The sequence below is a fragment of the Myotis daubentonii genome, chromosome 6 (assembly GCF_963259705.1).
Source record: "Myotis daubentonii chromosome 6, mMyoDau2.1, whole genome shotgun sequence".
Taxonomy (NCBI): Eukaryota; Metazoa; Chordata; class Mammalia; order Chiroptera; family Vespertilionidae; genus Myotis; species Myotis daubentonii.
Window position 1 is genome coordinate 98,765,260 of NC_081845.1, and position 25,476 is coordinate 98,790,735.

The 25,476-nt window shown below is 48.0% G+C and overlaps 1 long non-coding RNA gene and 1 other non-coding gene across 2 annotated transcripts in view; both read left to right on the forward strand.

Moving 5' to 3' along the window:
- Positions 1-25,476, forward strand: part of LOC132237566 (uncharacterized) — a 228,501-nt gene continuing 203,025 nt past the window's right edge. Inside the window, exons 1-2 of the long non-coding RNA XR_009453552.1 lie at positions 1-70; positions 130-203. This is a non-coding gene — a long non-coding RNA (uncharacterized LOC132237566). The remainder of the gene's footprint in view (positions 71-129; positions 204-25,476) is intronic.
- Positions 13,465-13,568, forward strand: TRNAL-CAA (transfer RNA leucine (anticodon CAA)). Its single transcript has 2 exons — positions 13,465-13,502; positions 13,523-13,568. It is a non-coding gene; the product is annotated as a tRNA-Leu (tRNA).

Genomic DNA, 25,476 nt, shown 5'->3' on the forward strand with positions numbered 1-25,476 from the left:
GTCGGCGAAGAAGGAATGACACGGAGACAGGGTTCAGTTGATCAGCAGCCTAGCCAGGATCTCTAGCCAAGTTCTGGTCTGGATCTCCAGCCAAGTTCTGTTCAGGATCTCCAGCGAAGTTCTGGTTAGGATCTCCAGCAAGGTTCTGTGTCCATGTTCTCTTGCTAGGTTCTCCAGCCAGGTTCTCCAGGTTCTCCAGCCAGGTTCAGTCACCAGGTTCTAGTCAGGTTCTCTTGCCATGTTCTATCCAGGTTCTGTAGTCAAGTTCTGTCTCTAGGTTCTTCAGCCAGGTTCTTCAGCCAGGTTCTCTCGCTAGGTTCTGTCTCTAGGTTCTGTGGCCAGTTTCTTTCCAGGATCTTTTGCCATGTTCTCTCGCTAGGTTCTGTCTCTAGGTTCTCTCTCCAGTTTCTGTCCAGGATCTTTTGCCATGTTCTCTCCAACGAAGTTCTTCTGTCTCTAGGTTCTGTGTAGGTTCTGTGTCTAGTTTCTGTCTCCTGTTGTCTTGTTACATCTGTACTTATACCAGTTGATTCCAATCCTATCAATCTCTATTCCAAAGGTTAGGGCGTTTCTTATCTCCATTCCAGGGAGTAAAGATTATGTAGCTTAAGCATGATTGTTCGTAGTTAAAGTGATTAATTACCTGCCTGGCACTTAGTTAAGGGGTTTTATTCCCTCCCTAACTTCAGGGGAAAAATCCCTACCTGGGGAAACAACCTTTCTCAGAGAGGTGACCTTGGTTAAAACACATAGTGCCAAGAAGGTGAGCAAACATATTAAGAACCGTATGCCATATATGCCAGGTCCCTTGAAACAGCAAGGATGGACCGGCTCCCGGCAAATCGGGAGATTGCGATGCCACCCCTAGTCACGCTCAGGGTAGGGCCGATTGGGGGTTGGGGCACCGCCGCCTGTTACACTCAAGGCAGGGTTGATGGGGAGTTGGGGCGCCGCCCCCTGTCATGCACAGAGCAGGGCGGATTGGGAGGTTGCGATGCCACCCTCAGTCACGCTCAGGGTAGGGCCAATTGGGAGGTTGGGACACCACCCCGTCACACTCAAGGCAGAGTCGATAGGGAGGTTGCAGCACCACCCCCTGTCACGCACGGAGCAGGGCCCATCAGGGGGTTGGGGCGCTCCCCCCTGTCACGCACAGAGCAGGGCCCATCAGGGGGTTGGGGAGCTCCCCCCGTCACGAACAGAGCAGGGCCCATCAGGGGGTTGGGGCGCTGCCCCCTGTCACACAAAGAGCAGGGCTCATCAGGGGGTTGGGGAGCTCCCCCCTGTCACTCACAGAGTAGGGCCGATAGGGGAGTTGGGGCACCGTCCCCTGTCACACACAGAGCAGGGCAGATCAGGAGGTTGGGGCGCCGCCCTCTATCACCCACAGAGCAGGGCTGATCAGGGGGTTGGGGCGCCGCCACTGTCACACTCAGGGCAGGGCCGATGGGGAGGTTATGGCTCTACCCCATCACACACAGAGCAGGGCCTGTGGGGGAGGGGGGGCGTTGGGGCGCCGCACCCTGTCACACACAGAGCCGCAGGGTGATCAGGGGGTTGGGGAGCTCCCCCCTATCAGGCACAGAGCAGGGCTGATCAGGGGGTTGGGGCACCTTCCCCTGTCACGAACAGAGCAGGGCGGATAGGGAGGTTGTGGCCCCGCCTCCTGTCACACACAGAGCCACAGGGCAATCAGGGGGTTTGGGCGCTGCCCCCTGTCATGCTGATCCCAGTGCCGGGAGGCCTCGCGGCTATGCTGATCTCAGTGCTGGGAGGCATATTACCCTTTTACTATATAGGATAGAGGCCTGGTGCACGGGTGGGGGCCGGCTGGTTTGCCCTGAAGGGTGTCCTGGATCAGGGTGGGGGTCCCCACTGGGGTGCCTGGCCAGCCTGGGTGAGGGGATGATGGCTGTTTGCAGCTGGTCACACCCCCTTCAGGGTGGGGGTCCCCACAGGGTGCCTGGCCAGTCTGGGTGAGGGGCTGAGGGCTGTTTTCAGGCTGGCGGGTGACTGAAGCCTCCAACTGCTCCTTTTTTTTCTTTTTTTTTTTTTTTTATTCTGGGCCAGCTTTAGCTCTGGCTCCAGCTCTGAGGCCTCTGCTGCTGAAAGCAGGTATCTGGTTTGTTTGGGTTCTATAATCGAAACACTGTATCAACTCCAGCTCTGAGATCCTGGCGGGCTGAAAGCAGGTTTCTGGGGTTTTGTTTAGCTTCTATATTTGTAACAATGTTTCAAACTGCAAGCTCAGAGGCCGGCAAGGCAGGCGGGGAACGTTGGATTCCTCCATCACTGAAGTAAGCAAGCCTCATGTTAGCTTCAAGCTGCCTGGCTGCCGGCCGCCATCTTGGCTGGCCGTTAATTTGCATATCTCGCTGATTAGCCAATGAAAAGGGTAGCGGTCATACGCCAATTACCATGTTTCTCTTTTATTAGTGTAGATAATAGAGGAAATTGGCCGGGATGCCATCACATAACGACCAATCAGGACGGGGGTGAGCAGACTAGTGGGGGGGGGGAGGCAGTTGGGGGCAAGCAGGCTAGTGGGGGGGGGGAGCATTTGGGACTCCCCGGCAGGCAGAGTGGTTAGGGGCAATCAGGCAGGCAGGTGAGTGGTTAGGAGCCAGCAGTCCCGGATTGTGAGAAGGATATCTGACTGCTGGTTTAGGCTCAATCCCTGTAAACAGGCAGTAGGACATCCTTCGAGGGGTCTCAGATTGGAGAGGGTGCAGGCCAGGCTGAGGGACACCCCCTCCCGTGCACGAATTTTGTGCACTGGGCCACTAGTGTGTGTGTATATATAATTAGGCAAGCAAATTATCACTTCAAAAAATAATACTTAAGTGGCTACAGATAATCACATTTTTTCAGTGACACTATTACTTAAATAAGACTTGAGATGTTTTTATTCCCCAATAATATTTTTATTGCTTTCAGAGAGGGATAGAGAGGTAGAAATATCAATGATGAGAATCATTGGTTGGCTGCCTCCTGCTTGCCCCACACAGGGGATGGAGCCCGCAACCTCAGAATCGAGCCGTGACCTCCTGATTCATAGGTCAATGCTCAACCACTCAACCATGCAGGCCAGGCTAAACATGCCTTGAGTTCTTTCTTTTAAATGTATTTTTTGTTATTGATAGGATTACCGATATCTCCCATTTTCTCCTGCCTTTCCCTCCTCCTCTCAGCCCCTACCCACCCCCAGGTCTTCACCACCCTATTGCCCATGTCCATGGGCTATGCATATCCTATCTAATAAAAGAGAAAGATGGAAATTGACCATAACCCCGACACCCTTCCCATTGGCTAATCAGCAGGATATGCAAATTAACTACCAACCAAGATGGTGGCCAGCAGCCAGGCAGTTGAAGCGAACAGGAGGCTTGCTTGCTCCAGTGATGGAGGAAGCCAAGGTTCCCCGCCTGCCGCTGCCGGCCTCTGAGCTGCAGTCTAAGCAACTATGTTGCAATTATAGAACCTAAACAAACTCCAGAAACCTGCTTTCAGCCAGCCGGGCTTCAGCCGGCAGGACCGCAACAGTGTTTCAATTATAGAACGCAAACAAACCCAGTACCTGCTTTCAGCAGCCGAGGTCTCAGAGCTGGAGCCAGGCCTCAGAGCAAAAGCTGGCTCTCAGCTCCAGTGACAGCCATAGAAGGTAAATAAATCCCAGAATAAAAAAAGCAAAAAGAAAAAAAGGAGAGGTTGGGAGCTTCAGTCGCCCGCCAGCCTGAAAACGGCCTTCAGCCCTTCACCCAGACTGGCCAGGCACCCCAGTGGGGACCCCCACCCTGAAGGGGGTGTGACCAGCTGCAAACAGCCATCATCCCCTCATCCAGGCTGGCAAGGCACCCCAGTGGAGACCCCCAACCTGAAGCAACAAGATGGCGGCCAATTTGCATACTGAAGGCAGGTGGCAGTGGGCAAGGCCGTCTGCGATCCGGAACCCGGATCTGTGACCCTGCCGGGCGGGGGGCAGCACTTGAGGCTGTCTGCGGTCCGTGACCCAGATCTGTGACCCTGCTGGGCAGGGGGCAGTGTGGGAGGCTGTCCGCGGTCCCGGGACCTGGATCTGTGACCCTGCCGGGCGGGGGGCAGCACTTGAGGCTGTCCGTGGTCTGGGACCAGATCTGTGACCCTGCCGGGAGGGGGGCAGTGCTTGAGGCTGTCCGTGGTCTGGGACCCGGATCTGTGACCTGGTGGGCAGGGCGGCAGCACTTGAGGCTGTCCGCGGTCTGGGACCTGGATCCATGTCCTGGCGGGTGGGGGCCAGCGCTTGAGGCTGTCTATGGGACCAAGACATGGATCTGTGACCCTGCCGGGTGGGGGGCAGCACTTGAGATTATAAAAAGCGAAGCCTCTGTATGTTACTTCACTCTGATTTGGAAATTATTCCCAGAGTCCACTAGTCACTAATAAATGGCTTAATTAATAAATGGGTTCCTCCCTTTCTCTAGGAAGCGTGCTTGACATTTCTTTGCTCTTCTGTAACACTAGGGCAACCCGGTGCCCCAGGGAGCTGTGTGCAGCATGACAAGAAGTGGTCTGGCCCTAGCCGGTTAGGCTCAGTGAATAGAGCGTCGGCCTGTGAATTGAAAGGTCCCAAGTTCCATTCCGGTCAAGGGCACCTGCGGGGTTGCAGGCTCCATCCCCAGTAGGGGACTTGCAGGAGGCAGCTGATCCATGATTCTCTCTCATCATGTATGTTTCTATCTCTCCCTCTCCCTTCCTCTCTGAAATCAATAAAAATATTTTTTAAAATAAAGCAGTCTGACTACTGCACGGAACATTAGAAATGTTGTTTAGGGTAACGTCACGGAGGTCGCCGGCTTTTCTGCACAAGAGCAATGCCTTCTGTGATGCCACAGCGCTCCCTCCTTCTCACGAATGCCCCTGGCCTTTGTCTCCTTATCTCGGCTACTGCCTGAACCGGCGCTTCCTGAGGGCTACTTTTATATCAGAAATGCGGTTGCCTCTCATTTTGAAAGGCCTTTTATTTTTAGCTCAATTACAAATTTCTCAGATCTGGTTTGTGGGCTTCATTTTGCATTTGAAGTTTGAAACATAAGCAGGGAATTTGAGGGTAACCCTTTGAGGTACACTCATCTCACTCAGATTCCTCATCCAGAGCACACACAGAATGTATCTAGATCAGCCGTGGGCAAACTACGGCCCGCGGGCCGTATCCGGCCCGTTTGAAATGAATAAAACTAAAAAAAAAAGAGACCGTACCCTTTTATGTAATGATGTTTACTTTGAATTTATATTAGTTCACACAAACACTCCATCCATGCTTTTGTTCCGGCCCTCCGGTCCAGTTTAAGAACTCATTGTGGCCCTCGAGTCAAAAAGTTTGCCCACCCCTGGTCTAGATAATAGTGTTGTAATGTACCCCACGAATCACACAAGGACGCCTCACAAAGTTGAATTAAGGAGTCACATTTCTTCCAAATCTGGGACTACCAGGGGGCATTTCGCTCTCCCAAATCTCGCAGTGCCCTCCCAGCCCCAACATCAGATTTATAGGCAGAGATCACAAAGGTATTGATTACATCCCAGGGTTTGGAATGAGGACCCTGGTTTGCACAAAGCAGTTACAGAAGCAAGATTGAGCCGATTAGTTATCTACAAAGATTAATTATAGTTTGGGGTCTTGGGACCACTGAGTTGACAGAAACACATTATCTAGAGCCCTCGGGTCTTGGGACCACTGAGTTGACAGAACACATTATCTAGAGCCCTCGGGTCTTGGGACCACTGAGTTGACAGAACACATTATCTGGAACCCTCAGGTCTTGGGATAATTGTGCTGTCCTGGTTCCCAGGTACAGAGGAATGTGCTTTCTAAAACCAGTATGACCACAACCAATGGGGTATTCACATTACAATCATAAGGCATTCAATCAAATGGGATGATTTATATAACTCAGAAAATCAAAGTAACTTTTCTATTGTTAAACAAAGCAAATAAGTACAGAAGCCAAACAGCAGGGTTAAAGTTAAACTATAGTTTCTACCTGAGATGATTGCTACCATGCTTCAATAGTATGGGATGCAAATGCCAAACCCATTTTGGGGTTGTGATACACAAAATAATGTAATAGAAAAAGAAAAGAGCCCTAGCCAGTTTGGCTCAGTGGGTAAAGCGTCAGCCTGTGGACTAAAGAGTCCAGGGGTTCGACTGCGGGTCAAGGGCACATGCCTGGATTGTGGGCTTGGTCCCCAGTAGGGTGGGGTGTGGGAGACAGTCGATCAGTGATTCTCATTGATTTTTCTATCTCTTCCTCTCCCCCTCCCTCTCTGAAATCAATAAATATATATATTTTTATTAATTAAATCTTTATTGTTCAGATTATTACATTTGTTCCTCTTTTTCCCCCCCATAACTCCCCTCCACCCAGTTCCCACCCCACCCTCCTCCCTCACTCCCCACCCACTGTCCTCATCCATAGGTGCACAATTTTTGTCCAGTCTCTTCTTGCATCCCCCTCACCCCTTGTATTATTTAGGCGGGCCGATTCCACCTCTGACAGAGAGCAAGCACCCTTGGGAAAAGAACCCAAGAATAGCCAGTCTACTGCCTTTCTATGCCCCTGATTCTATTATAATCACCAGTTCATTCTGTTCATCAGATTATTCACTTGATTTTCAGATTCACTTGTTGATAGATGTGTATTTGTTGTTCATAATTTGTATCTTTACCTCTTTCTTCTTCTTCCTCTTCTTAAAGGATACCTTTCAGCATTTCATATAATACTGGTTTGGTGGTGATGAACTCCTTTAGCTTTTTCTTATCTGTGAAGCTCTTTAATTCTGAATGATAGCTTTGCTGGATAAAGTAATCTTGGTTGTATGTTCTTGGCATTCATCACTTTGAATATTTCTTGCCACTCTCTTCTTGCCTGCAAAGTTTCTATTGAGAAATTTGTAGCTGACATTCGTATGGGTACTCCCTTGTAGGTAACTGAGTTTCTTTCTCTTGCTGCTTTTAAGATTCTCTCTTTGTCTTTTGCTCTTGGCATTTTAATTATGATGTGTCTTGGTGTGGTCCTCTTTGGATTCCTTTTGTTTGGGGTTCTCTGTGCTTCCTGGACTTGTAAGTCTATTTCTTTCACCAGGTGGGGGAAGTTTTCTGTCATTATTTCTTCAAATAGGTTTTCAATATCTTGCTCTCTCTCTTCTTCTGGCACCCCTATAATTCGGATGTCTTGAAACTGTCCCAGAGGCTCCTTATTTTTGGATTCTTTTTTCATTTTGCTTTTCTGGTTGGGTGTTTTTTGCTTCTTCATATTTCAAATCTTCGACTTGATTCTTGTAATCTTCTAGTCTGCTGTTGGGAGTCTGTATAATATTCTTTATTTCAGTCAGTGTATGCTTAATTTCTAGTTGGTCCTTTATCACAACCTCGAGGGTCTCATTAGATTTCTTGTAGATCTCATTAAGTTTATCAGCAGTTTCTAGAAAATTCTTGAAAACCCTTAAAAGTGTGGTTTTGAACTCTATATCCAGTAGTTTGCTTTCCTCCATTTCTGTCATTTGTGTCCTTTTTCTTTGTCTCCGCATTTTTTATGCTTCCCTGTGTTGATAAAGTGGTTTTCTGTGCTGAGTGTCCTCTAGGGCCCAGTGGTTCAGCCTCCCCAATTACCTGAGGAGGACACTCTTGGTGTACTCCCTTGTGGTCATTGTGCACAGTCTTGTTGTAGTTAAGCCTTGATTGTTGTAGGTATCACTGGGAGGAATTGACTTCCAGGCCAATTGGCTGTGAGAATCAGCTGTGTCTGCAGTGGGAGAACTTCTGTGCTGGAGACACCCTTCTGGGGCAAGACTTGCTTCAATGGGGCTTTGGTGCTCACTGAGTCTGCCCCCTGAGTGTGTCCTTTATGGTTCCACGGAGCTGCAAACTGGATGGTCCTACTCTGACCTCTGGGTTTCCTGGCTCCTGGATCTCTAGGGAGGTGCTAATCTAGCCTTTGCCTGAGGCTATCCAGCAAAAGCCTCCCTGCAGGGCTTGGGTGGGGCGGGTCCCATGGGATCAACAGGGCGGGGTTAGCAGTTATGGTTGCTCTCAGTCCTGCCCTCAGAGGCTCTGCTTCTCAATGTCCAGGTAATCGCTGCAAGCCTCTTGGAGAGAAAGCTGCCCTTGAGTTCTGACCGATGCCAGACAGTCCCGCTTCTCCCATATGAGTCTGGGTCCCTAGAGACTCGCCCAGAACTGAAGCTCAGAGTCTGAGACTCCCTCCCAATTGAAAACGACAACCGTGCCCTCAGCCGCCAGCCCGCTCCACATGCACCTCCACACCTTAGTATTTTACTTCTGCACTGTACCTCCTCTGAGTCTCAGTATGCTTTTCTCTTTCCTTCTAGTTGTAGAATTTCCACTCAGCCAGCCTTCCTCTGGTTCTGGATGATGTCCGTTCTGTCTTTTAGTTGTATTTTTGAAGTGTTTGTTCGAGGCAGCAAACTCCGGTGTTTATCTATGCCGCCATCTTGGTTTCCCCCCCAATATATATATATATATATATTTTTTTTTTTTTTAAAAAGAAAATTTATTTTAGTGTAGTGAGGTTTCATATTTTTCAACCTACACATAAAAAAAACTAAAGAAGTATATAAAAAATAGTAATAGATGCTTTTGATGAGGTTATTGATGCCCCCCTACTCCACCTCATTTTGCATCTGCACTTTGGAAATCTCAAAGCACACACAAAAATGAAGAAAATATTCAGTACTATGTCTCAAATTCAACAACAATATATGCCAATCCCACTTTGAATATAGCTTCATCTCAATTTTCACCCCACTCCTGTTATTGAAAACTAGAGACCCGGTGCACAAAGTAGTGCACCAGTGCGGTCCCTCGGCCTGGCCTGTGGGATTGGGCCCAAACTGGCTTTCCAACATCCCCTGAGGGGTCCCAGATTGCAAGAGGGAGCAGGCCAGGCCGAGGGACCCCACCGGTGCATGATCAGAGCTGGGGAGGGACCACGGGAAGGCTCCAGGGCTAGTCTTGCTCAGTCCCGAACAGCAGAACCCCAGCAGCAAGCGAACCAACTGGTTGGAGCGTCTGCCCCCTGGTGGTCAGTGGATGTCATGGTGAGCAGCCTGAGTATATCATTAACACATATGCTTTGATTGGTTGAACAGATGACCACATAACTGGACACTTAACATATTAGGCTTTTATTACATAGGATTATTTAGGGGGCTTTTCAAAGTTTCTCTTGTAAATGTTTTCATGAAAAGGCAAGTCCTATTGCACAGTAAATATTGTTAGTAAATAGTAAAATATTTGCATGTTTAATTACATCTCAGAAATCCTTATCCCAGAAAGGACTTCAAACAGTTTACAACATAAAGTGAAATAAGGTAAAAGGAGTTTAATATGCATAAAGGAACAGAGAAATAAGGGTGGGACAAAAAATGACCAGTAATAAAAGTGACTGTATCACATGATAACATTATAAAGGCAGTAAATGTGGGCCAGGGTTTGGTTTTTAAAGATTGACATTCGACCCTTGTTAATTTTATAGCTCGTAGTTTTTATGAGATGTTGAAGGGACTTAATAGGATTCTTATTAGTAAAAGGAACTTCTGTCTGGATTCTTGGTAAATGGAAACTATTGCAAAAGTTTATCTTTCATATAATGAGTTTAACAGATCAATAAGGGAAGATGAACACCTCAATACAAATTAGGTAAAACAAATCCTGTAACAGGAATGTTGAACCTCATTAATGAAAGCAAATAACAATGCCTCACCATTTTCACCCATTTTACTGTTTTTTATAGTATTCTGTGCCGATCAAGTTTGGGGTACCTAAATTGCTTCAAATTTTTAGGTAAGAAATTGGCCTGTATTTATTTATTTATTTATTTATTTTTTTTAAATATATTTTATTGGTTTTTTACAGAGAGGAAGGGAGAGAGATAGAGAGCTAGAAACATCAATGAGAGAGAAACATCGATCAGCTGCCTCCTGCACACCTCCCACTGGGGATGTGCCCGCAACCCAAGGTATATGCCCTTGACCAGAATCGAACCTGGGACCCTTCAGTCCGCAGGCCGACGCTCTATCCACTGAGCCAAACCGGCTTCGGCTGGCCTGTATTTATTAAAAGCATTTAAAACTAGATAAACTTTGATATAGTGATTTCACTTCTAGAAATTTGAGGAAATAATTGCCAGTATCTGAAAATATTTATCTAAGCAAGCATGCTCTTTAGAGTATTGCTCATGAAAATGAAAATTTAGAAATAACCCAGTTTCAAAACCATTTCAATATGGGAAATCTGCAGCACTTGGCAAGTAGGAAAAAAATGCCACTAATTATAAATTTGAAGAGGTTACTCTTGCAATGTCAGGAGTACCTTAAAGAAAATACAGTACATTTGAAGCATAGCAACCTCTATTTTGTAAAAACTGCTGTTTGAAATTTCCACTAGACACAGACAGTCCTCTGTTCTGTGAGTTAATCCTGCTGTGATTGGCTTCTGTGAAACACGCCTGCTCTCAGGATAGGGAAAATAAGCCCAGCTGTCTGACCTGCAGGCCGCTCCGCTGCCATCCTAGCTGAAAGGCGCACCTCCTGCCTCTCCGGGCGGTGCGGGGGTGGGGGGGGGGTGGGGGGGTGTCTGACCGCCCGGCTCTGAGATCCCTCCGCGCCCGCCGTAGGGCCTGGCCTCCCCGGAGCGGGTCCGAGTCTCCGGACCGGCTGTGTGGTGGCCGGCGGCGGGCCGAGGGGTGGGGGCCTGGCAGGGTCCGACCGCGGGGGAGGTCATGGGAGCGGAAGGCCTCACCGCCTCGCTCTTTCCTCCCTTCCCCCGTGGTCGGCTCCCCGCTTGCCTGCGCTGGGGCCGAGGGTCCGTGCGGCCCTCGGGGCCCGGTCGGGGGGACCGGGGCCTGCGTGGGCCGACCGCCGGGCCCCATGTGGGGGGCATTGGCTCCCCGGCCCACAGCGGGAGCCCGGCGCTGGCTGCCCCCCCCCCCCCTCGCAACCAGGCCCAGTGCAGCAGCGGCGGCAGTGGAGTGGGGCGCGTGCCCTGGCTTGGGGAGGCCGCCATGCTGCGGTGCGCCGGCCCCATGGGCCGGGCCTGCTCCGAGCGGATGCCGCTCCTCCAGAGCTGGGCCACTCCACCGGCCGCACCCCGTTTGCTGGGCCTGTGCCGCCTAGATGCGCTGCTGCAGGAGTCCCGGTCTGCCCGCAGGCCAGCTGCGGGTGCTGTGCGGGGGGGCCATCCTGCCTTGTGGCGAGTTCGAGCGGCAGCAGCAGGAGCCGGACAAGGACTGCGCCCTCCATCTTGCCTTGGGTCCTCCATCTTGGGACAGAGCCATGTGTGCCCTCCATCTTGCCTTGGGTCCTCCATCTTGGGACAGAGCCATGTGTGCCCTCCATCTTGCCTTGGGTCCTCCATTTTGGGACAGAGCCATGTGTGCCCTCCATCTTGCCTTGGGTCCTCCATTTTGGGACAGAGCCATGTGCGCCCTCCATCTTGCCTTGGGTCCTCCATCTTGGGACAGAGCCATGTGTGCCCTCCATCTTGCCTTGGGTCCTCCATCTTGGGACAGAGCCATGTGTGCCCTCCATCTTGCCTTGGGTCCTCCATTTTGGGACAGAGCCATGTGCTTCCTCAGGGGAAGAAGCCGCTGCTAGCCACGCCCAGGATTTCTCTGGATTAACCAATGATGATCAAGGGAAGTGCACGCCATCACTATGACCACATCCTGTACCGACTCGTGCCTGGCCAATCGGCAGGGCCCACAGTGCCCTCTCCAGCCCCCACTCCACCCCCCTTTAAAACCCCCTGTCCCATCAGGCCTCGCTCTCTCGGCCGCTGGACTTTCCGCTGTGTCGGTGGGTCTGGTGAACGGGGAGCGTAGGCCGGCTTGCATAATAAAGGACTCTTTGCTTTTGCATCGGACTGACTGGCTCCCTGGGGGTCTTGGGAACTTTGAAATCTGGGCACAACACTAGCTACCCCTCATGCCAGGTGTCTCTTAGTTATCTGTACTCAAGGCTTCCTGCGAGATACCTGATAAGCACATATAGGGCTCTTTTGAAAACTTGCAAAAGGGACTGGAAGCCCCATACTTAGGAGACAAAGACATTAGAAAAATATAAAAAGGGAAAGCTTCCTCCATGTTCTTGCTCAGACTCTGGAAGCAATATTCCTCTGACCCTGCTGGTGTAAAAAAGACTCCAAATTAGCCCTCGCCGGCTTGGCTCACTGGATAGAGTGTTGCCCTGCGAACCTGAAGGTCCCAGGTTCCTCTCTGGTCAAGGGCACGTGCCCTGGTTGTGGGCTCCATCCTGGGACGTGCAGGATGCAGCCAATCCATGATTCTCTCTCATCATGGATGTTTCTGTCTCTCCCTCTTCCTTCCTCTCTGAAATCAATAAAAACGTATTTTTAAAAAAATATATTTTATTGATTTTTTACAGAGAGAACGGAAGAGGGATAGAGAGCCAGAAACATCAAAGAGAGAGAAACATCAATCAACCAAGGTACATGCCCTTGACTGGAATCGAACCTGGGACCCTTGAGTCCGCAGGCCGATGCTCTATCCACTGAGCCAAACCAGTAAGGGTGTTAAAATGTATTTTTTAAAAAAAGACTCCAAATTAATTTGGCTTGTTAAGGCGTCTTATGTTCATCTCTCTCAGTTACAATATAACGCATTATTTATTTTCCATGCAGAAAAGAGCCCTAACCTTTACCTTACTGAAAGGGAAGGGAACACCGTTGTGTTCATAAATACAGAAAATAACCCATCGGGACAAAATCTACTTAAAACTCCCAAATTGGTGTTTCTATTCCCGAACTCACGACCCAAATACAGCCGCTGAACCCCGGCGGCGTGTTGGGGTGCCTGCGGGGGGCGCCGTCCGCTCAGAGGGCCGCTCCCCGCTCAGTTTCTGCTGTGGGGGGGTCTGCGAGAGGCGGGGCTCTGGAGGGGCGGGGGGAGGGGGCTCTGCGAGGGGCGGGGGGAGGGGGCTCTGCGACGGGCGGGGCCACGCCCTGAGAAACCCTGGGTGTCCCCGGGCCACCGGCTGTGTCCTGGCCGCTTTCCGCGCCCGAGAAACTTCTCCTGGAGCCGCAAAGCAGTTCTGGGCGCAAAAGAAACGTAAACAAACGAGAAAAACGGGGCCGTAGACTAGGGGTCACGTGTTTTCACTGTTGTTGCTCCCCCTGCGTTCAGATAAAGAACCCCGGGAGGCTCAGCCCGGCTCCCCTCCCTCCCGCCGGCCCTGGGCGGTCACCCCTCTCGGGGGCAGCCTAAGCCCTGACGCCCGCGCTCACTGGTCCGCAGTCACCTGCTTCGGCTCCCGCCGGCCGTCCTCTCCCTCCTGCCGGCGGCTTCGTCACTGTCCGCGCCGCCCTTCTGCTTCCGGGCTGCGCGTGGTGCCGGCAGGGAGGGGCGTTCTGTATTTACTTGAGTAAGAAGTCCGCCTACTGCTGCTGGTGTCAGGATGGCCGAGTGGTCTAAGGCGCCAGACTCAAGCTCTGCTTCCCTGCTGGGGATTCTGGTCTCCGAATGGAGGCGTGGGTTCGAATCCCACTTCTGACACAAGGCTTTTTTTTCCACCCCTTATTTTTTTAATAATATCTGAGCATAATGCATAAACACCTTACTAGCTCATAGTGTTAAAAAGTGCGTTTAGAAGATTTTTCACAGGAACTGTTAACACCGAGACGACGCAAAGCGGAATCACCGAGTATTACTGATACTTGGAAGCTGCGAGGCGGGGCAAAGATGCTTAATAAAGAACAGGTTAAAAAAAAAAAAAAAAGAACAGGTTACTAGCCAGTGACTTCTCGGAGGCACCGCGAGGTCAGCTGGAACCGCAGGAGCTGGGGGAGGGGGTGAGCCTGTGCTGTGCTGTTTCTCCGCTTGGCTGTCCCAGGACCCCTGAACATCTCCTCGAGTTTACCGCCAGCCCCACCCCCTCTGTCTCTGGCAGTGCCATTGCGAAATAAGCCCCACACAGGTCTCCTGTTTCTGCGCTTTCAAAAGACACGAAACTAGTTCTCACACATTTCCTTTGTGATTTATGCACATTCACATTCTATTGGCACCTGAAATTATTGCTTTGTCTCCTCAGTCAAAACTCAGTACCATTTTAACTTCTGTATAAAATTTGAAAGCTATACCTTCCTCCAAATGTAACCACCATCAATATTCTACTGTATATCTTACTGTCCTATTTTCTCTGCATTTGTATGTATGTATGTATTAAAAATATTTTGTTTTTTACAGAGTTGCAGTCATACCAAACACATGGTTCTCTGACAAATTTTTCACTTACTATACCTTAGGCTCTTTCCATGGGAACACAGTCTTTTCCTTATGTTGTAGGCAGTGGGAAGGGCACCAGGTGTTTGACTGGCAGAGTCAGACCAAACCTGGATTCAGCAACCTCAGTACTTGGGTTCTGGCTAGGAAAGAATTCTGAGCCAAAACCCAAACTGTAAGAGGACATTTATTTGGTAAATCGCAGAGGTAGAAAAAGTAATTCCTAGAAGAAATGGGCTTAGGAAACCAGATATAGAGGAAGCACCATTGGAGCTTGCGCGTGAAGAAGCTAATGGTAACCTGTAGGGGTGCAGGAGGGAGGGAGGGGAAAGGCACAGTGCGCCCCCTGGAGGGAGAGCTTGCTGGGTCCGCTATCCTAGGGTGTTAAGGGTGGAGATTTAAGGGTGGCCCCAGGGGAAGATCTCAATAGAATACTTAACAGTTTTCCAGGTGTGTCCTTTTAGAGTTGTGGTTGCCACTGATTGGCCAGCACCAGGGCCAATGCAGCTGGTCCTGAGGTCAGTGGCTGGCTTTGTTGCTCTCCTGGAACTGAAATACCACCACAGCCTATGTTATCTCTAGGGAGGAAAGGTCAGGTGGTCCAAACTGCATGGCCAGTGGTACGCTGTGGGGTAAGGTTCCAGCCTCTATTTGTCCGTTGCTCGGCAGCTGGGGCTTCCCACCCTGTTGAACTGTACCTGGCCCATCGTCCTTGCTCTGCTCACTTCTGTTTAACTGCCTCCTCGACTCCCCCCTCAAGGATCTTGGCTCTGAATTCTTTCAGAGAAAGGGGATGCAGGGTTTTTTCTATAGCTGCTTCCTGCTGAAGAGGGACGAAGTTTTCCTTTGTATCCAAGAGATCTCTGCTCTCTGTCAGAGAGGCGATAAGGCTTGAGCACAGAAGGAGTTGGTGATGGTGTCTAGGGGTCATATTCCCTGAGTGTGAGTAGGACTTGTAACCTGGTGGAGACAAACTGTGTTATAAATTTTAGTATTATTGGGGCAAAAGCTAGAATGACAAGAATTATGACAAATGGTCCAGTGGAAGGGAAAAAATGTTAGTTCTCACTAATTCCAAGTCTAAGGATGGGATAAAAAAGAAATATTAGTTTGAGGGCTGTCGTAAAATATTTAAGAAAATTTGAAAAAATCAGGATCCAGTTCAATCCATAGGTGAAAAATAAAAGTTTGAAGACAATTACTTGAATTAGAGTCTAATATTCGCAACTGTGTATTATAGTCTGTTGAAATACATTCCCTACTCCCCAAAAATCACCCTCATTTTGATTAAGGAGTCAAATTAAGGCCAGTTTATTTACTGTATTAAGTCCAGTTTCAATTTGGCCTGATTGTTTGCATGAACACAATTAGAATAGTAGTTGATTGTTTAGGCTCTTTTAGATATACTTTGCTGGAATCTCATGACTGAGCCTTAATTAGCGCCCCCAGGACAAAGAAGCGGGCCACCTAGCTGCCATCAGGTTTCCTGCAGCACCTGTAGGCCTGGGTGAATTCCTCACATTCTTGAGGTTCCCAAATGTTTTGAGGTTCCTTCCTTGCCATCTCTCAGGAAAATAACCTTTGTTCCTTACCTGGAAAGACTGCCATGAACCACATGACCAAGCACGGTACCAGGCTTTCTCCAAGGGGCTTTTATTGGCTTCAAAGTTAGTCTTCGTTTTTTAAGGCTTTTGGAGACATCCATAATCTAGACATGTCTCCCTCAGACATGACATTCCAGCCAAAGTCTTGGTTAATAAACCACAATTGGAAATTGGTCTTATTGAATTAATGGAAAGGAACATTATGCCATGACTCACTCATTAAGAATTTCCAAGCTCTAGCTGGTTTGGCTCAGTGGGTAGAGTGTTGGCCTATGAACTAAGGGTCGCGGGTTTTATTCCAGTCAAGGGCACATGCCTGGGTTGTGAGCTCAGTCCCCAGTGGGGGACATGCAGGAGGTCGCCAATCAATGATTCTTTCTCATTATTGATGTTTCTGTCTCTCTCCCTCTCCCTTCCTCTCTGAAATCAATAAGATATATATATATATATATATGAATTGCCAAATTCTGGAGGGATAAGATAGAGAGAAAAACATATACTTCACCAAATTGCTTGAAGAACAAATAAGTCTCCTTATATCAGAAAAGCAAGAGGAAAATCCTTGTCCTTTTAACAAAGTAGAAAAGAACCAAATTCTAACTCTGTATTAGTTTACTTTTGACCTTCAAAGTTATTTTACTTAAATTCATTATTCAGAAGAGCACATTCTGGGCCTTTTAAAAAAATTATTATTGATATTAGAGAGAGAGGGAAGGAGAGGGAGAGAGAGATAGAGATAGAAATATCAATGATGAGAGAGAAATACCAATTGGCTGCCTCCTGCACGCCCCCTACTGGGAATCAAATCTGCAACCTGGGCATATGTCCTGACCAGGAATCAAACCAGTAACCTCTTGCTTGGTTCACGGGCTGATGCTCAACCACTGAGCAACTCTGGCCAGGCTGGGCCTTTGTTTTGAAGGGTTTTATTTATTTTTTAAATATATTTTTATTGATTTCAGAGAAGAAGGGAGAGGGAGAGAGAGATAGAAACATCAATGATGAGAGAGAATCATTGATTGGTTGCCTCCTGCAAGCTGGGGATTGAGCCCACAACTCAGGCATGTGGCCTGATCAGGAGTTGAACTGTGACCTCCTGGTTCATAGGCTCAATGCTCAACCACTGAGCCACACCAGTTGGGCTGTTTTGAGGAATTTTAAAGGCTGGGCGTTTAGGGGAGGTCTTAGGAAAGGATTTCAATAGAATATTCATCAGCTTTATGCTAATATACCAAAATGAGCTTTATTCTCTCTTTTTTTAAAAAAAATGAATTCTTTATTGTTGAAAGTATTACATACCAGCATACCCCCCTTTTCCCCCCATTAACCCCTTCTAGCCCGCCCCACCCCCACCCCAGGCCTTCCTCACCCTATTGTCTATGTCCATGGGTGATGCTTATATGTGTACAAGTTCTTTGGTTGATCTCTTCCCACCCACACACCCTCCCCCGCCTTCCCTCTGAGATTCCACAGTCTGTTCTATGCTTCTATGTCTCTGGATCTATTTTGTTCACAAATTTATTTTGGCTAACATCAACAAATCAACAATTAATTTCTTTCAGCTGTTAAACAACCATGGAGCCATGCCGGCTGGGCAACAAGGGGCGTGTCTCTGCTTACCTGCCTTCAGACTTAGTCAGCCTTCCTGGAGGCCCCTCTGATAACCGGAACCGTGAGCCCAGACGTTTCCCAGGATCATGTCTTCAGACACCGAGGCATGAGCTCCATGGACCAGAAGATTTAAGCAAAAGTGTGGAAAATTTATTGCAAGCAGATTCAGACTCCCCTCATGGGGAGGGGGGCCCTTTAATGGGTTGCCCGTGAAGCCTTGTAGTCCAGGGGTATATCTGCTACAAGCCTGCTCTTTGTCTGCCTGTGTTGCCACCTGATTAATTTCCTCATTGTTCTTGCCCAGCAGCGGACCTGGACCTGAACTGTCCCTGTTTCTGTTCTTTCTCTGTCCCTATGTTGAACTTTCTTTGTTTCTAGGCGTCAGTTCACCTTATTGTTGCAGGCCCGCCCTAGTTTCCCATGCCTCCCGCTCTGAGTCCAGAAACATTTTATTATTCCTGCGTGGTTGGTTCCTTGGTTAGGCTGCTCAAACTGCTGTGTCTGCCCTGCCTATGTTCCACCTGCCTTTGTTTCCCACTGGACCCCTGCCCTGTCTGCATGTCAAGCTAACTCCTCTCACCTCCTATTGTTAGGGGCAGAAATAGAATATTGGGGACTAGCTACAGTTATAAGAAACATTAATCATGCTCTGTTAACCATGATTGCCTTGTTTTGGTTAAACAAAGCACATTTTGACCTGGCTGGGAGTTGAAAGCCCCAGGGACCTGGCAGTCAACCTTGGAATGCGGTCCATCCTCATTCAAGAACTGCCTATTAACATGGAAAGATTAATAATCATCTTATTCTGGCTGGTTTGAATCAGTGGATAGAGTGTCCACCTGCAGACCAAAGGGACCCGGGTTCCATTCCGGTCAGGGCACATGCCCGGGTTGCGGACTCGATCTCCAGTAGGGGGCGTGCAGGAAGCAGCTGATGCAGGATTCTCATCACTGATATTTCTATCTCTCCTTCTCCCTTCCTCTCTGAAATCAAGACAAATATAAAACAAAAACAAACGAACAAACAATCATCTTTCCCCATACAATGGAGTCCTGCCCCAGCCCTCATTGCCTCCTTTCCCACGTGATCTTTGTCCTTCTACCCAATACAAGCAGCTGGCTTATGGTGGGCAGAGCAGATGTTTGTGGCTGACCTGCTGCTCTCCCACACTGCCGAAAGATTTGGAATCAACGCTCATATATGATTCCATTTGTCTCTGCTTAATTGGCTCAAGTAGTGACAGGCAGCCTGGACCCATTGGTTGTCCAGTTACACTATTGTTAGGTCTGATCACATAAATTGAGTCAATACCTGGCCTTTAGACCACTTCACAACCGACATTCCCTTTCGCTTAGACCACACTGGATTTGCTAAGACCACTATCTTTCCCCTCCGGACTTGTCCAGGATCTGGACCACCCAGAGAATTCCTGGCCAAAAAAGCCCATCTGGAGTTCTTTAAAACCTCTGACTCCCTGCCTCATGGGCAGGGCTCAGTGGTTGAGTGTCAACCTTTGAACCAGGAGGTCACGGTTCGATTCCTGGTCAGGGCACATGCCCAGGTTGCAGGCTCAATCCCTAGTAGGGGTGTGCAGGAGGCAGCTGATCAATGATTCTCTCTCATCATTCATCATTCTCTCTCTCTCCCTCTCCCTTTCTCTCTGAAATATATATATAATCTCTAACTCCCCATCCTTGGGTGCTGGTGCCATTTTGGGGATCAGTCCATCTGGTATCCAGATGACCTAATAAATTCATAACTCTTTACCACTTTTGGCCTTGTGAGTTCCTCCTTCAGTGACCCTAACATTTGGTGCCAAAACCCAGGAGGGTTCCATGGGGAAGGGGAGCCATCACCCCGGCTTTGGTCACCCCGAGTTTGCTACTCAGAGAGCAGTAGGCAGCAGCAGCTTTCCCTGGACTTACCTCCCAATCAGTGACTCGATTGCTGGCCTCCATTAGGCCTCCCTGTTATTGGCCCTCCCGAACCAGCCAAGGGGGCCCCAGGATGGGATCGGGGACCTCTCCTTATGCATCGCTCACCCTGCACTCAACACCAGCTCATTTCACCTCTGCTACAAAACAATAGGCTCATCCTCTGGATCTCTGATTTGCCATTTTCCATCTCAGACGAAGACTTAGTGCTCGGCTAGAAATCCTCTCCAGTCCGGCCTTGGCCCCGGGACCAGGCCCACATTCTTCCTCATCTTGGGGAAGCCCAACACAGGGATCAGACTGTCTTTCTCCCCCCAGAGCCTGCCTAGCTGGCTGGGATGCCTCCTCAGTCTAGCTTTGTGCTTACCTGCTCTTCCTCATTTACACCATGAGGAATTCTTTTTCTGTCCCCGCAAAAACACTCCTCTGGGATGGCTCCTCGATGTGCTGGAAATGTCAGTCTGCTCCAGAAAGGAACTTACAAAGATTCAGGGCCAAGTTCAAACAGGACACTCTCAGGGGTAGCATGTGTTCATTCGGGGACACCAGGCAAGCCAAGAGTGATGGTTCCCTGTGGCCGTCTGGCAGTGATGCTGGGGTATTTGTGCTCCACATACTGGGGGTTTATGAATTACTTCCATTGCTCACTTCCAATAAGCCATGTGCAACATTTAAAATCTTACATATTATTTGTTCTTTATGTGCCTAATGAATCTAAATATATATAGACTTTATATTATTCTCTATGTCATTTTACAGTAATTATTATTTACCAAGAAATTATTGTGTTGGAATGTTATATCTTATAGAAAAACTAAGTTTTTTATCAACTAAATTATGATCGAATCCATACCCAGGCTACTTTAAGTTTTGTCATTCATAGATAGCCATTGTTTTATTTTGGCCAGCTGGTCACACCCCCTTCAGGGTGGGGGTCCCCACTGGGGTGCCTGGCCAGTCCGGGTGAGGGGCTGAGGGCTGTTTTCAGGCTGGCGGGTGACTGAAGCTCCCAACTGCTCCTTTGGCATTTGCAGGTGTGTTATATTTTAAGAAAAATCCATGAAAAGGACTCTGACTTACTGTAAATTGCAGGCTTCTAAACAGGTCAGATCTTTGAACAGGATGAGGATTTATAGAACTTCAAGGAATAACTGAATTCATAAAAAAATACTGACAAATAATCAGGATAAACAAAAATGGTTATGGGACTAAATTAACTGAGAATAATTATTATTCTTATGACTGTTTAAAATATTGCTGATTTTTAAATCTTTTGTTTCCTAAATATAAGGAAAACTAAAAAGTAGACATTCTGTATTATAGAAACAAATAAATTAGTAACATTCATTTCATAGTATTCTCAGGAGGCAAAGATTCAAAGACCATGACTTATAACTGGAGATTTTTGTCCATTAGGAAATGCATTAATTAAACACTCTCTCCAACAGTGTTAAAGGGACCTCACCTTATCAGGTACCTAACCACGAATGGACATCTGCCCCTGTTGCTGACACTTGCCTTCAGCTCAAGGATGAGAAGCCGCCAACAGGGAGGAGGCAAGACATCAACAAGGCCTTTATGCTCGCAGAGTGATGCTGCTCAAACCTTGTTCTTATATCACCTAATTATTGTTGATTGAATGTATATAAAATGATTTTTATATTGTTATTATCCTCCTTACGGTTTCCTAGTGGAACAATATTTGCCTCCCTGTACCTCCCTCCCTTATTAGATATGAAAAACATATAACTTGGGTCTGTTAATCTTTCCCACCTACTAAACAATGATATTCTGATTATCAGCTATGTTATTGAAGTTAATGTTTTATTGGCCACACACTGGTCTTCTACTATCAATATAAGCTTTGGTACTGCATCCAATCTAATAAAAGAGAAACATGGTAATTAGCCACACGTCCGCTACCCTTCCCATTGGCTAATCAGCGAGATATGCAAATTAACGGCCAGCCAAGATGGCGGCCGGCAGCCAGGCAGCTTGAAGCTAACATGAGGCTTGCTTGCTTCAGTGATGGAGGAATCCAACGTTCCCCGCCTGCCTTGCCAGCCTCTGAGCTTGCAGTTTGAAACATTGTGACAAATATAAAAGCTAAACAAAACCCCAGAAACCTGCTTTCAGCTGGCCCAGGATCTCAGAGCTGGAGTAGATACAGTGTTTCGATTATAGAACCCAAACAAACCAGATACCTGCTTTCAGCAGCAGAGGCCTCAGAGCTGGAGCCAGAGCTAAAGCTGGCCCAGAATAAAAAAAAAGAAAAAAAGGAGCAGTTGGAGGCTTCAGTCACCCGCCAGCCTGAAAACAGCCCTCAGCCCCTCACCCAGACTGGCCAGGCACCCCAGTGGGGACCCCCACCCTGATCCAGGACACCCTTCAGGGCAAACCAGCCGGCCCCCACCCGTGCACCAGGCCTCTATCCTATATAGTAAAAGGGTAATATGCCTCCCAGCACCGGGATCAGCGGAGCTGAGAGGCCTCCCAGTACCGGGATCAGTGTGACGGGGGCAGCGCCCAAACCCCCTGATCGCCCTGCTCTGTTTGTGACAGGGGAAGGTGCGCCAACCCCCTGATCAGCCCTGCTCTGTGCCTGATAGGGGGGAGCTCCCCAACCCCCTGATCGCCCTGCAGCTCTGTGTGTGACAGGGTGCAGCGCCCCAACCGCCCCCCCTCCCCCACAGGCCCTTCTCTGTGTGTGATGGGGTAGAGCCATAACCTCCCCATCGGCCCTGCCCTGAGTGTGAGAGTGGCGGCTCCCCCACCCCCTGATCGGCCCTGCTCTGTGCATGGCAGGGGGTGGCGCCGCAACCTCTCCATCGACCCTGCCTTGAGTGTGACAGGGGGCGGTGCCCCAACCCCCCAATTGGCCCTACCCTGAGCGTGACTGAGGGTGGCATCACAACCTCCCAATCCACCCTGCTCTGTGCATGACAGGGGGCGGTGCCCCAACTCCCCAATCAGCCCTGCTCTGAGCCCAACCAGGGGCTGCACCTAGGGATTGGGCCTGCCCTCTGCCTACCAGGAGCAGGCCTAAGCCAGCAGGTGGTTATCTCCCGAGGGGTCCCAGACTGCGAGAGGGCACATGCCAGGCTGAGGGACTCCCCCTCCCCACCCCCCTCGAGTGCACAAATTTTTGTGCACCGGGCCTCTAGTCTATTATAAAGGACCATCTTGGACAAACCCCTCCAAGAACACCTCCCTAATAATTCCCCTGGTAGAATTATATACAGTTCTAATCTAGTTGAGTATTTTAGATGAGTATTGTTTAACTATAAGAATGGATGAACCTAACTGCCCAGAAGAAAAATTAGAGCTTCTGCATAATAAAATAGTAGAGAGTCTTAATTCACCTGGCCAAACGTATCATAAGGTACAAGTGACAGTGGATGAAGGAGGAAAACATATAATTAGCTTAATAAAAATTATAATGATACATGTAAAGGGATCTGGTTGGCTGGGATGCTTGTTCCTCTCAGACTTTTCCTTGTCTAGTATTAGACATTTTCTCTTTCTAATCAGTGTTACTGGTTTATTATGGTTACTTTTGTTCCTGGTATGTAAATGTTATATAAGATGCAGAAAACAAAACTTAAGACAAGCAGCAAAAAGAGTCGGATCATGGTGGCTCAAAAATTAGAAATGATCCAGAATATGTTTTAACAAGGACGTATAGGATCTGACTGCCTCCCGTTTACCTGCCTTTTATTTTGAATAATTAATAATAATAATAATAATAATAATAATAATTCAATCTTGAAAGCCATCTAAAGTGATGGTCTTGCTCCATCCCCAGTGGTCCACCCTGCTCAGCAAGACAAGCCGACACTGAGACACCCTGGGAATGAGCCTTCCTGCCACTGTGGGGCTCCGGGTTCCACCATCCGGTCGAAAGGTTGGTCATCAGTGCATCCTTTGGATTAATTTATGACCAAAAGGGGGTTGTGTGGACAAAAAGGGGCCACCTGCTAACCTGGCTAACTCAGGGAAGGGCCTGTGTGTTGGTCTTGCAAACTTGGAGACCTAAAGTAACCACAAAGTATGGTCTGAAATTAAAAACTTTTAATTAAAAAAGCAGTTTATAGTGAGTAGTCATGTCCTAGGCCAGTATTTTCCCCGACAAAGGTCAGCTTCGATCTTTACTGAGCCTTTTCTCTTTTTGCATCTAAGATAACACCTGTGAAACGTCAGGGGAACTTGTAACTTCCCTTTCCCCGGTCCCCTCAGGGCGCAACAAGCGCTGCCAGGGTGCAGATCACAAATCCCCTCATTGTATTGTTCTCTGTTCATTGTTGACTGTAAACTGTCCTGCACCCGCCTGTGTGAAAGCAGCATGTGTCTATCGTTTCAGTCCTTATCCAATCCCAGAGGTGTCCCCGCCTCGCTTTCTCCCGCCTCCCTCACCGGCACCAGTGGATTCATGTCACCCACTTACTCTCCTCCTTGGACGGGAATGTATAAAACAAGGTGAAACACACCTTTCTCCGGGATATTGTCTCAATGCGTTGAGATTCTGCTTCCCGGCAATTGTCGACGGTTTGGCTCTGTTAATGTAAAAAACAACATTCAAACTTGCAAATAATTTTTTGTGAGTTTATTTGAGCCAAATTGGCTAGGGCCACCAATTGTTAATATTTAGCCAAATTTGGTCTATTTCTTTCTTCAAAAACAACAACAGTGTTTCTTTGGAACCGTTCAAGAACAAGTTCCAGCCATTATGCCTCTTTACCCCTAAATACTTCAGTGTGTGTCTCCTAAGAACAAAACATGTTTCTTGCATAACTGCAGTAGTTATCAAATTCTGGAAACTCTACATTTATTGAGCACTATCACTGATACTCAGATTTGAAAAATTATTTTGATGACGTCCTTCATAGAACTTGTTCCCAATACAGGACCTAGTTCAGTGCATGTGCTTGTCACTTCCTGTTTCATAAAGGCCCTGGGATTTTGTTCCCCGGCCCTAGGAGCAAGGCCCCTTGAACCAAGGTCAGGGGCGGCTGCGTGCTTGTGACCTGGGGCACCAGACCAGGAGTTCTAGGCTGGGCCCTTGCTCTTGACTGAAAAGTCGGCAGGGTCTCAATTTCTCCTATCTTTTTAAAATTTTATTTTCTGAAAACATACCCATTTATTCTCATGTTTAATGTTTACATCTTTAATTCACTTTGAGTTATTTTTATACGGTATAATGTTGTATCGCAAATCAGCGAGCTGGACAAGACCCCTTTAATGAGCCAATTAGTTAGGAGTCATCTTTATTGTGTGCAGGTTCAGAGCAGATTACCTCTGTCAAATTCTGAACCAAAAACAGGAGGGAGTATTTCCTTTTTATATCCTTCTAGTTCTTTGTGTAAGTTATTTTTGTAGACAGTGTGTAACCTTGAGTACATATCTATACAGGCACCTGGCATCAATATCAGCATATCAGTTGGATGGCTAGTTTGCAAGGTCAGACAGTTAAGTTTATCTTTTCTATTATTCAAGCTAAAAACAAAGTTATTTTACAGTCTGAAAACAACAGAGTTAACTTACAGAATAAGAGACCAAGAATAACAGAGTAGTTCAAACAGCAGTTTTTCCAAAGGAGGGACCACTATGCTTCACTGTAAGGGTCTAACTTTTTTCTGTTGCATGTGTATATCCAGTTTTCCCCATAACATTTGTTGAAGTGTCTGGGGGTTGTGTAATCTTGGCATCTTTGTCAAAAATCATTTGGTTATAGCCCTAGCTGGTTTGGCTCAGTGGATAGAGCATTAGCCTGGACTAAAGAGTCCTGGGTTCAATTCCGGTCAAGGGCACATATCTTGGTTGTAGTCTCCTTTCCAGTCAGGGTTCGTGCAGGAGGCAATGAATCACATTGACATTTCTCTCTGTCTTTCCCTCTCTCTTACACTCTCCCTAAAAATCAATAGAGAAAAAAATATCCTTGGGTGAGGATTAAATAAAAAATAAAACCAATTGGTGAATCTGGGTGAAGGGCATATAGGGATTGTTTGTGTGATTCTTGCAACTCCTCTGTAAATT